Raw genomic sequence first — 8,339 nt, forward strand, 5'->3', positions numbered from 1 at the left:
TTGCAGCCCAGCAACATCTGGGACGGCTACAGGTTACCCATCCCTGTCCTCGGACTCCTACTCAGGTACACAGGCATGACCTAATATCCCATTAAACTCAATGCCTGCAGTTATGCCACTGCACATTACAACACAAGGTTTCTGTGACGGAGGCGGCATGATGCGGTTTCGCAAAGCGAGAAACCAAAAGCCAAGGTTTGGGGGTGCCAGAAAAAATCTATTACTTTGGTCCTGCCAGCCTTCAGCAGCCAACCTTCCTCAGGACATCAACAGAGCTCTCCCAAATTTTCCAGGCTATCGTTGTGCTTGCTATCATTTTGTACAGATTAGCTATCGCTTTGTGCTGCTGGTTCAATGGTTTCTTCCACACAGTCATTGTTCTGACCCAGATTTGGGGGGGGGGTGCATTGTAAGCCATCACCATAATTTGATCTGATAATTTTTCCATTCTTCTTCTTTACACATCAAGAAGGGCAATGGAAAGAAGGCTTTTAATTATGTTAACATATTCGTGCATAAGGATTAAAACTCAATCTGAACTCTGCAAAGAGCAGCTCTTTTCCCTCTCTCCCCCCCTTTTCTTTTTTTGTAAAGCAAGATGCTCTCTCAGGTGTTTAAACCAACTTTCCCCTGCTCTTCCCTACACAGCAGCAACAGAAAGGCAGTCACCTTGGAAACAAACATTGCCCAGTGTTTGCAGAACAAACAATGGTACCTTTTCAGCCAGTATGAAGCAGGCAAGGCATGGGGCAGCCAAGCAATCTTGGGGCTTACGGGAGTGTTAACATATTGCATTCATTCAGAGAGTCAAAAAATAGTTCAGCACTAGAAGTGAGACTCTCTCAAAGAGTGAATCTTTGGCTGGAAACCGCAGCCAGACAATCCTGTGAGGTCAGCCCAGTCTCCCAACTAGGTGGCAAACTTCGCTGCGCAGTTAAGCCTGACAATTATTTTAATTGCCTCATGGAGAAAGCAAAGCAGTTAGCTCATCCCTCCAAAGCAAACTTTGAAAAAGGAGAGAATGCATAAAATGTATAGGCGTTTGCATCCATATGTTTTATTCCACTAATTTTACAAATGCTTCCCCACCAGATGACAATGTTTAGGGTTGCCGTCTCTGTGACTGAAAGGTGTTTATTATTTCCCCCTGAAAACTGGGTGCAGAATTATGCAAGCACATGCAGGCATCTCATCACGGACCCAGGTCCCAGGTCTCAGGCTCAAAAGAATGCTGCATTCAGCAGACAAAAATGGCGATTTATAAAAAGTCACCACCTCAACCTGAATACACAAACAGAAGCAGGGCACTCAGGTCACAATGCTAATTTCAAAAAGTTGTTGGGTTTTTAAAGAGAGACTGGCCGTATGATTCTGCACAGTAAACAACTAGCAAGCTGTTAAAAACAGTAGCGCTTTAGCCTATCATAAAAAGTATAGCTGTTATGCTTATAAGGATGCAAATGTAGAGATATCCTATGGGGGGCGGGGAGAGAACTATGAGCTTGACACCCAGCGACACCACTTTGCATAGAAGGAATGAGAAGTAGCAGAGTCTGGCTGGATCAGGCCAAACGCCCTTCTAGTACAAGAATCCTGTTCAGCAGATGCTCATGGGAAGAACTCAAGCAAAACCCTAGCGCAACAGCATTTTCCCCAAATGTGATTCCCAACAACAACTCAGCGTTCGAAATCAGCCGAGCGCCAGGCACATTTTGCAACAGGCAGAAAGCCTTTTGCGAGGAAGTTGAGATGTTTGGTCACCAAGTTTGGTGCCTAACATCTCCATCTGGCTGGCTGGCGTGGGTCTTTTGGTGTTGCGGTGCCCCATAGACCATTTGCCTTGTAATCTTGGTTTTTTTATTAAAAGGGGGCGGGAGCATAGTGTTGTGGTGACCATAACCTAGTTTTAAGATGCCATCTGGCTCCTAGATTTTAAATCTCAGTTTCCAACAGTGCAGCGCTACTCAAAGGTCGCTGCCTCAAAGAGTGGAGGTCGAACATGGCTTCTTAAGTATCAATGGCTACTCTAGCCACAATGACTATGTCAACAACTATACATTGCACCTCTGCACCCAGCAGTTGAGTATCTAGTAGTCCTTTCTCATATCAGCCGGAATATAAAAATGTCAAAGAAATTCTCGGTGCCTCTTTGTACACAGTCAACCAAACTTGTCAAAGCTCAAGTTGTGTGGATCAATTAATGTTTTAAGCTCTGGTGCAAGCAGTGAACTCCACACCCAGAATTCTGTTCAAGCAACCAATTTAACCCGCAATCCAGTATGCAAAAATATCTGACACAGAAACACAGGAGCCCTGGAAAACGATGTTAAGCTGTGTGATGCTCCCTTGGTTTCCCCTTTGGCAACCCCAGCAGCTGATCAAAAAGAAGGAAACAAAACCCCAAGACGATTAAGGAAAAAACAGCATTCCGAGTGGACCATCGCTGTGCTTCATCGCCAGCTACAGCTCTGCCCTGAAACCCTGGCTACATTCCTGAGAACAATTACATATAGGAAACGCCTGTTTATATTAATTGCATTAAAGCAGAAGATACTACTGCTTAGCTGCCTGTATTATTGCAACCCTAGAAAGCTAAATCCCGTTCTTCCTCTCCCCCCTTAGCAAAGCCTGAGAAGGAAAGAAGGAGTTAAAAATGTATAAAACATGGTTCACAATGACCCGTCGCTCTCTTAATAACAACGGTGCACAAAGAGAGCGCATGACTGGAAGCAGAAATGTCTCGAGGATGCTGTTCCTATGTTAACATGCTGCACCTTCTAAGGAACTTAGAAAGAAAAGGGGGGCAACTTTGGGCCTCATCCCTTTTCCACTCTCCACTCTCAGCATTATTTCTCCCTACGGAAACTCAAAGAGTAAGCAAGCTCCCCCACAAAGATGAAGGAAGAGGAGATTGTGAGCTTCTTCAGCAACTGCCAAGGAAGAAAGGGGTTAAGCATGACCATCTTGCTGAGGGAAACAGAAAGGAGCAGCAGGCAGAGGTGCAGGCTCAAACAAAACGAAGAGTGAAAGTTATCGGTAGCTTTCAAAAACCGCACCCACAGAAAAAACGCCTCTCCTCCACTACAAACACAGGCAAGCAGAACAGTTGCAGCAGAACAAATCCGTCTCTTATCTTTATCTCTCTCCCTCCCCATCACAAGTTTTCAGGACAAAACTCTTTCAGTTGCAGGGGGCTGGGGGGCAGAGAGAGAGATGAGCAGCCTCACCCACCCAACCCCTCCTGGGTGACTGTCTTAGTCCGCGCTGCCCTTTGCTAATAAATAACATTTTAAATGAAGCCTTGGTGTCCCTTCCCAGCTTCTGCCCAGTCACAGTTAAGATACTGCTGCACACAAAACAATAAACATCTGCAGGTGTGTGTGTGTGTGTGTGTGTGTGTGTGTGTGTGTGTGTGTGTGTGTTATAAAACCCTTTGCCTCCCCAACACATCCCAGCCACCTCCACTCCTCTATTAAGCAACCCAAAAATGGTTGTACAAGCTTCTGGCTGCAAAGGCTTGCATCTACCCACTGCACGATTTTGACAGGGAATTGGCAAGCAATGTGGCATAGTCTTCCTCAAATCTGAATTATCAGAGGCACTTAGCTTTTCTTCCTTCACAAAGTGGCTCTCTTGTCATTTTTAATATTTACCTCACAAAAATATCTAGTGTGAAGCCATGCTTTAAAAGACTGCAGAGGTGATGTTACAGTTGCCAACTTTATTATTTTTCTCCATTTAACCAGACCTTGGTTAAATGTCTTGATCTGCCAATGTTCCTCTCTGTTCTGGGAAACCAAGTGATTTTTTTTTTATAGGTCAGGTTGCTGTCAAGCATAGAAACAGGCCAGGCTATTGTTTTCTGGTCAGCTGGCAACCATAGGTGCTACACCTTTTCTCTTCAATGGCTTTCCACAAAAATCAAAAATAAAATTTAAAGACATCTTTGGCAAACCAGAATTGTCCAACTCTTACCATGCAAAAGAGCCCACAGGTAGCATTCAATTCCATGGGTGGTGTTCTTCACACCTGCAACACACCTTACCTCTCTAGATCAGTTTTGAAATTACAGGTTGGAGGCAAAAGTGAAACACTCACTCCAAAAAAACCCAAAGCACCAGTTCCGAACACACCAATTCCAATTTAATGAGCTTACAAATCAGACTGCAATTCTGTAAGAGGACACAAGGGTCAAGATCCACAATATCAGGATGGAAGCGTGCTTGGAACTGAAGCCCAGCTTGTATTATTTAAACGTGCAGAAACCCAGAAGGTAACCAACACTTCTTCCATCCTTGTTGCAGATCAATGCCAAGATGATTTCCAATTTTGATTATGTGGTTAAAGACACAGGAGTCTTACAAGGGGGGAAGTAGGCAAACTTACCATCCTGAGGCTGGAAAACAAACTGAAGTACACTATACTCCTGTCACACAGTCATGCTCCAGTTCCTCTTCCCCCTTCCACAGTCATTTTATGTTCCACAAAGTGAAGCAGAACTTACAGTAGCTGCGTTTGCCAGCAAACCATTTATTTTTAAAGTGGAGTGGCACACTGTTGACTAAAAGCAAAGATCTATCAGTATAGTGCACCTCATTTATGTATATTTCTGCCAACTCATTCCAGCTGGTGTAAGTCGAGTTATCAAACTTTTCAACCAGCTCCTGTAGCTGCGCGTGTCGCAGAGCAGATGATCACATCCCTCTCCATTTGGGTACCAATTTTTGAACAGATTGCTGCAGTGGAAAAAAGACACAAGCAGGCCAGGCGCTCTCCCACAGGACAGTCGGCAGGGCTAAAATGAGATGCGGCTGACCTCTGTTCCCCGTGACAAATATGAAAACCTGAAAGACCGCCTCCCCATATAAACTGCCCCAGACACTGCGTTCATCATCTGAGGTGATTCGTCGTGTGCCTCCTCCACGTGAGGTCCAGAGGGTGGCAACACAAGAAGAGGCCTTCTCTGTAGTGGCTCCGTTTGCAGAATGCTCTGCTCAGAGAGGTTTGCCTGGCGCCTTCATTATATATACAGTCATACCTCAGGTTACAGACGTTTCAGGTTGCGTTTTTTCGGGTTACGGACCACCGAAACCCAGAAGTACCGGAACGGGTTACTTCCGGGTTTTGGCGGTCGCGCATGCGCAGAAGCGCTAAATCACACTTCGCGCATAAGTGCTGAATCGCAACCAGTGCGTGCGCAGACGCGGGTTGCGAACATGCATCCCACAAGGATCTCGTTCGCAACCTGAGCATCCACTGTACAGTGGTACCTCCGGTTGCAGATGAGATCCTTTCCAGAGGTCCGGCCAGGACCCAGAGGTTTTCACAACCGTAGAGACCGCTTCTGCGAGTGCGCACAGCAGTCTACCGCTTCTGCGCATGCGCGCATGGCAAAAACCAGGAAATATACTTCCAGGTTTGCCGTTTACATAACCAGAGGGATACGTAAGCGGAGGTATGACTGCGTTTTAGGCACCAGGAGAAAACATTCCTCTTCAACCAGGCCTTTGGCTGATTAAAACCCTACAGTCTTTTAAATGTGTCTGTGAGAAACGGGGGCGTTATTGTTTTGCTGTTTTGTTTTATTATTTACTTGTTTTTATTCCTGTATTTTATTCTGTTAACTGTCCTGGAACCTTATGATGAATGGGGGGAGGGATGTAAATCTAATAAATAGGTAGCAAATGCATCATTATTAAAAGCCACTACTATAACATATTCCACTGATTTTTACAAAGTTCACTTTGATCCAATGCTCAATCTTCTTCCAACATAAGCAGCTGACCAGAGTATGACATAGTAAAAGCACATGATACAAGTGGAAAGCACTTATTGACACTGAAACTGCTCCAGAATTTATTTATTTTTAAGGCTGTCACTTTTTTATACAGCAACAGCTCTACAGGAGTCTTGGTAACCAACACGACAAATCTGCAAAGTAGGCCAGTAGCAGGCCCGGATTGCTGATAGACGATCAAGGATGAAACAAAGGACTGCTCAAAGTCATCTAAGATGAGAGGTTTAAATTGAGGGGGCTTTCTTTGTCACCAAGCTCAAGCTACTCCAGTTCACAAATTTGGCTCTATCTTATGTATCCATATACAGATTCACAAATTTGTAGAGTTTGAAGGGACCACGGGGGTCATCTAGTCCAACCTCTTGCAATTGCAGGAATCTTTCACCCAACGTGGGACTCGAAACCACAACCTAGAGATTAAAAGTCTCATGCTCTGCCAACTGAGCTATCCCTCCTCCTCATATCATGTTTAAAACAGGTTTTGTTGGGCTGTTGTTTTTTAACAACCAACTCATTTTAAATTAAGTGAGCTATAAAAGAACGTTGAGTTATCTAGCGTGAGCCAGAGTACTGCACACCTAATTTTAAAAAGCTCCGAACCTTCTCCACTCTATAGAAAACCTACAATAGCCTGTTTAACAGGGCTGCTAAACACACACACACCTACACACACACACACACACACACACACACACACACACACAGCTGAAGCCAGCATGGATTATCTAGATGCAATGCAATTGATTTGTGGTGAATTCTCACAAATTCATTAGGACTAGGAACACTTGTTATACCCATCAATGTGCTATTATAAAGATTCATTGGTTTTAAAAATTGTATCTCTCAGTAGATCAAATTATTATAAAATCCATGCAACGGCAATCACCAAAACAATCTTACTCACAGAAATATATTAATCAGAACCCACTAAACAAAATTGATTGACTTCAATAATTAAATATAAATGACTGCTGGAAAACCCAAACTTTGCCCCCAGTGTCTAATTACAGCTGTATTAATTACAACAATCATATAAACAAGGTTCATTGTTTGTTGTACCCCCACAAGCCAAAGTTGCACTCAAAATGCTCAGAGCTGGCTTACAGGATGTTTTAACAAGTAATGTTTTGCTGCTACTAACAAAAAATTATTTCCCCATTTTATTTTCCGGTTTTGTCCAATGCAGTTGTAAACACTAGAAATTCATCTAATAGATTAATGTTTAAACTTTTATTATGAATTATTTGCAATTCATATACAACTTTAAGAAAACAACAACCCACAGTGCTTTATAGCTCCTGCTAATGATCTTACAGCTATTACCTCCATTCTACAGACATGGAACCTGGTGCTAAGATGTCAAACTTCCCCAAGTCATCCATATGGATGACAAGGAATTTGAACTCATAACTCCAATTCCCTGACTATTGTACAATGCTGCATCTCCACATATGGCTCCATCGGTAGTAGAGCGTGAGACTCTTAATCTCAGGTTCGTGGGTTCAAGGCCCCATGTTGGGCAAAAGATTCTCCTGCATTGCAGTGGGTTAAGACTAGGCGACCCTCATGATCCCTTCCGACTCTACAATTCTATGATTTCAATACATGACACCAAACAAGTGATAACCATTTCCCATGACAGAGACACAAAAACAACTCTCCGTCCCGACACCAAGGTCACAGTGCTATCCACATGGTAGCCATATGAGCAGATATGGGAAGTCCATTCTGCCTCTCATCTTAACAGTTATGTTCCAGTGTTCAGCTCCACGACCTCTTTCCAATGCAGGGAGTCAACCCTGAAACATATGAAGAAGCAATAAAGACCAATGATTTCCTATGCAAGGGCATCAGGACTTTCGCTAAGCACTGAAGAACACAGGCAACTGACACTGGATCAGGGAAGAAGGCGGCTTCCATAGCAAGCCAATGCAAGCATTTCCACCTAGACTTGAGGCCCAGCATCTCACAACAATACGTTGCAATACGTATCAGATTCCTAGTGTTCTTAAAAGTGTTTTTTTCCAAGCGAAGGTTCATCTCCATGCTAGAATTAAATAATAATTCCATTTTCACACTATATGGAAAGTGATCCTAAACCTGCTACTTATGTTATTTATTATTATTATTATTAATTGAATTTATATACAGTGGTACCTCGGTTTAAGAACAGTCCTGCTTAAGAACAATTCGGTTTATGAACTCCACAGTAATATCAGGAATAGTGTCCCAGTTTGAGAACTATACCTCAGTCTAAGAACGGAATCTCAACGGTGAAAGGGCACCGGCGGCAGGAGGCCTCATTAGGGAAAGCGTGCCTTGGTTTAAGAATGGTTTCAGTTTAAGAACGGACTTCCAGAACGGATTAAGTTCATAAACCAAGGTACGACTGTACCGCCTCTATACCTGCATGTCTCACAGCACAAAATCAGAACACAAAACCACAAAATACATAATCAAAACAAAAACAACCCGACAAACGCCCCCCCAACACACTTCAAAAGGGCATAGGATGTCAATCAGCCCAGTTAAAGAACAATTT

At 43.5% G+C, this 8,339-nt stretch overlaps 1 protein-coding gene across 3 annotated transcripts in view; it reads right to left on the minus strand.

The window, feature by feature from the left end:
* RREB1 (ras responsive element binding protein 1) overlaps positions 1–8,339 on the minus strand; it is a 129,786-nt gene that overhangs the window by 97,296 nt on the left and 24,151 nt on the right. The gene's annotated exons all lie outside the window — the stretch shown is intronic.

The sequence above is a fragment of the Podarcis bocagei genome, assembly GCF_964188305.1.
Source record: "Podarcis bocagei genome assembly, chromosome: 8".
NCBI lineage: Eukaryota > Metazoa > Chordata > Lepidosauria > Squamata > Lacertidae > Podarcis > Podarcis bocagei.